Here is a 4,976-nt window from a genome sequence, read left to right on the forward strand (position 1 = left end):
CATGGCATTTTCATACATTCATAATGAACAAAGTGGAATTAAGAAAACAACTTTAATTGAAATATCACCAAAGATAGAGTGCTTAGGAATAAATTTATCCAAAGTGCAAGATGCATGCAATAAAATATACAGAAAGTTGTTAAAATAAATTAAAGAGCATCTAAATAAATAAAGACATCTGTGTTCACTGAAGACAATTCAGTTAAGATGGAAATAATCTCCATATTGATGTATAGATTCAACATAATCCCCATCAAAATGCCAATGGCTTTTATAAAAAATAGACAAATTTATTCTAAAATTCATTTGGATTAGTAAGTTTCCCAGAATAGCCAAAACAATCTTGAAAAAGAAGAACAACTACAGAGGACTCAAAATACTCTATTTCAAAATTTACCACAAAGCCTTAGTAATTAAGACATATGGTGTTGGCATAAGTATGGGCACACAGAACAATAGAGTTGAATTGGGAATCTAGAAATAAACACGTATTTATCAACATTTTATTTTAGAAAAGAGTGCCAAGAACATTCAAGGGAGAAAGGAAAGTCTTCAACAAATGGTGCTAAAATTATTAGAAATACTTATGTAAAAGAATAAATTTGGATCCCTATTTCATGCAGTATGTACAAATTAACTCAAAATGAAATAGTTAAAAATAGCATAATATGCATCAAAGAAAATATAGGTGTAAATCTTGGTAACTTTGGAATAGTCAATGGTTTCTTAGATGCGACACTCAAAGTACAAGCAAAAATAGAAAAACTAGATAAATTGACTTCATCAAAGTGCCAAACTTTTATGTATCAAAGGACACTATCTGGAAAGTGAAATGACAAACTACAGGACATGAAAATGTATATAAAAATTATATATCTGATAAACATTTGGTATCTGGGATGCATAAGAATTGTTAGAATTCAACTGTGAAAAGACAAAATGACTTCATTTAAAAATGGACAAAAAGTATTTGAATAGACATGTCTCCAAAAATATATGTGGGTGGTCCACTGGCACATAAAGGGCTTCTTGAAATCATTAACCACTAAGGAAACTCAAATCAAAATCACAACAAGTTAACACTTCAAATCTACTAAGATAACTATGATCAGTAAACAGAAGGTAAACATTGTTGGTAAGTATGGAGAAATTGGAACCCTTATATATTGCTGGTAGAAATATAAAATCGTGCAACCTTTGTTAAAAACAATTAGTAACTACTAATTGGTTAATCACAGAGTTACTACACAGATGTCATTCTCTCAATCACCACAAATAGAGCACCATGGTAGATCTTACTGGGAGTAAATCAGTCAAAAACATGAATATTGTCTTCCAACTAAGTGTAACACAGTTTGTAAAAGAAACTATCTACATAGCAAGGTAATATAATCTGGCTTTACTAACGCTATAATCCAAGCATAGCATTGTAGAATTGTGTCTTTCAGTGTTACAGGGGATTACAGTTCTTGGGAGGACTGTTAAGTATCTCACTTCATTGAAATTGTTTCTGAGCTACTATTTTTTTTTTTCAAATTGGATCAACCATATGAATTGTATAAACATAGTCTATCTCATTAAGTACATCAATATTACATTACATAGTTCTATTATTCATTTGGAAGAGGAGGCACTTAAGACACAGAAATGCCAAGAAACAATTCCAGTTTGTCAGATCTGATAACAGTGAAACCATGATTTTAACTTGATTGCATAGGATTCCAAAGTTTCTGGTAATCTTACTGTGCTCCATGTTCTAAAATAATATTGAGATGATTCTTGAAATAATTGGGTGATAATCATTTTAATTTATATTTCCTCTTAAAAATATTGTGTTGGGATTTATGGAAACTCAGTTATATCCTCAAATTCTGGGTGCCTCCAATTTTTTTTATCTATTTTTAAATTAGAAAGTAAATAAATGCCTTTTCTAGACTCATTTTGAAGATTTCATAAGATAAGTGAACTCTTAGTGAAGCACAAAGAACACTGATGTGGGTTTTTTTTGTCTTGACCATCAAGAATACCACAGACTGAAAACCCTCAAACTAAAAAGATCAACCAGTAAATTTTAGGCCGTCAGCATCCTGTAAGATAAAATCCATCTCTGTATGAATTGTTATCACATAGTCTTTGTTATATACTTGAAGTAATATCACTTTTAAAAAATGTTATGCCAACTTGTGATTGAGCAATGACTGCACAAAGCCAGCTTAGTCACTGGCTATTTTTGGTCCCTGAAATGACCTTTCTGATCTTTAGAGCAGAACTCTTGCCTGGAGCTGTCTTTAATAATATATTAAGTAACAATGTATGAACATAGCAGAAGCACATTAGTATTTTTTTCAATAGGTGGCTTTTCTTGCATCTTTAAAATATCACAAGTAAGTCTAGAATTCTCCAGCATCTTGCTGTTTCTATAGCTGGACAACTTGGATCTTATTCATAAGCCTGCTGAACTGTTCCTTTTTCAAAAATGTATGTATCATCCAAAAATTTTCTGATCTTGCTTTTAACGGTTGGGGTTTGCTGAATCAAAACAGCTAAATTTGATACAATTTCAGTGTTGTTTCCTTCAAGAATGAACTCATCTTAAAAACAAACAAACAAACAAATAAAACCCAAGAATTAACTCATCTCTTTGGTCTTGAGATACTGAACAGGCAACTCCTGGCTTCATCCAAACACTGAAGATGTGATTTTGCCCAAGAAATTCTGGATTTCAACAAAAAACCCTATTCTTCTGAAGAATGAAATTGGTGGGGAAGTAGGCAGACAGAGACCTCATCTTATAACAGATTGACACCCTGGATCACATCCTGTATGTGACTACAGGTAGTGCAGACAGAAGCCATTTCCTTTCTGTTTCCCCACCGGTTGTAATCCACAGCCACCTCTTTTTCTTTCCAAGGAGACTGTGATTGAAACCCTTCCACAGGGTGCCTCTGGAGCCCTTCACAATAACTGTCCCTTCAGAGTCATCATGACATTATCTGGAACATGGACAATCTTAATGCTGAGAACAGTCTTCAGCTGTTGTGGCAGTAAATGTGGTAAAGAATCTTTTGCTATTTTTTAACTGCCTTGAATTCCATATACTTATGTACCTACACTCATGTCCTTGTCAAAGAGATATAATTTACTTAAATGCAGAATTTCTTGTTATTTTGCTGTGTGTCCTCTCATGTAGAATATATTTTGTTACCTAATTTTCAAGTGGCAGTATCTCAATAGCTAATATTTTCAAACTCTCTTAATCTTAGACTTGTAAGAGTTTCTTAAGCTGTTATAAATAGAAATACATATATAAAATATATATATAAAATCTGAAATTTAAATCTAAAGCAATCATAGCCCTGTGGGTAGAGACATGGTTAAAAATGGATGGCATGGAAAGTAAATTAAGTAGCATCATGGACTTGTTCAAATTTAACAGAAGCTATGTTCAAGAAGGATCTTTTGTTTTTCTTAAGTCGCTCAATACACTAGGTGTTCTTCACTAAAATCTCAGTTAGATGTACACACTGAGTACTGTGGGGCTGCCCAGATAAAATGTGTGTAGGCTGATCAATGAGCAACCATCAACAAGTAATCAAAGTTGAAATATATTCCAGTTACAGTTTCTTGTTTCCAGTACTCTAAGAGGTAACTGTAATCATTATTCCCTTTAGCTCTACCACTTGGAAGACTGACAGAGCAATAGAACTTCAGGGAGAAGTGTTCTCCTCATTGGGTGAGCTGGTGAGTGGGTACCTAGGGGTTTAAGATTGAGGAAACCTGATCAATCCTGTACCAATGATATACACAGATATTCAAAAGTTATGATGTTGGCCTCTCTGAAGAACGTCAACAAGCTTGCAGCTGATCACTCAGATTCAAAAGGCATCATTGAAGGGGGTTCCTATTCCCCAAAGTCTTCATCCTCATTCAAACCAAGGTATAAAATTACTTGGTATTAGTATTTAAAATGGACATAATGACTGTGGTGAACAGATGATGATTTCCCATCTTCTCATACCCAGGAATTTGTGTCATCTTTTCTTGAGTGGAGGGTGGGACCAGTGCGTTGCTGCTATCCAATAGAATATGGCAAAGGCAATGGAAGGTCACACTTTTGGTTAGGTTATATTATACAGCAAAGATGAAGGGAAGTTTTCCCCCTGATTATTTTGTATTCTATAAGACTCTATCTCAGCATACGCTGTCTTGCTGGTTTTGAAGAAGCAAATATCCATGTTGTGAACTTCGTACTGAGAGAGTCATATGGTAAGGAACAGAAGGCAGCGTAGAAGATTTGACAGCTACAAAAATGTAGAGATTTCAGTCCTATACTGGCAAGAGGTTGACTTTTGCCAACAACATGAGGGACCTAGGCTGCAGTTCTCAGCTTGAGCATCTAGATGAACACGTGGCCCAGCTAACACCTTGGTTACAGCTTTGTGAGACTCTAAGGAGAGGATTTAGATAAATTGTCCCTGAACCCCTGACCCATGGAAAACATGAAAAAATAAATGTGTGTTGTTTTAAGCCTCTAGACTTTTGGTAACATTTTTATGATTTATCACATTGAACAGACATACAATAACAAAGGAATAATTCCCACCTATATAGTTGATGACAAATATTTTTGATAAAATATTACTGTAAGATCATTAGCAAATGTTTATGACTGGTAAATTTGCTCTATGAAAGTTCTCTTTAAAATGAGTTATTTATTTAACGGAGAGAGCCTACATTGCATAATGTTTAAGAACATGAGTTCTGCATTTCTGGGATCAAATCCCAGTTCCTCTACTTTCTAACTGCGTTATCTTGAGTAATTCATGCAAGATGTCTGAACCTCAATTGTCTCATCTGAAAAATGGATAACAATTGCATAAATCTCATAGGCTTGCTATGAAGATTGAAAGAGTAGAAGCATGTCATTTGTATATGTTAAATTATTGAAATAAACATTTTGGTTTTATCCAGTATTG

General features: G+C 33.9%; 1 pseudogene; it reads right to left on the reverse strand.

Annotated features, from left to right (window-relative positions):
• Nucleotides 1–2,439: 2,439 nt before the first annotated feature.
• Nucleotides 2,440–4,263, reverse strand: LOC106728529 (annotated as a pseudogene).
• Nucleotides 4,264–4,976: the final 713 nt, after the last annotated feature.

This window comes from Camelus ferus, chromosome 6, assembly GCF_009834535.1.
Source record: "Camelus ferus isolate YT-003-E chromosome 6, BCGSAC_Cfer_1.0, whole genome shotgun sequence".
NCBI lineage: Eukaryota > Metazoa > Chordata > Mammalia > Artiodactyla > Camelidae > Camelus > Camelus ferus.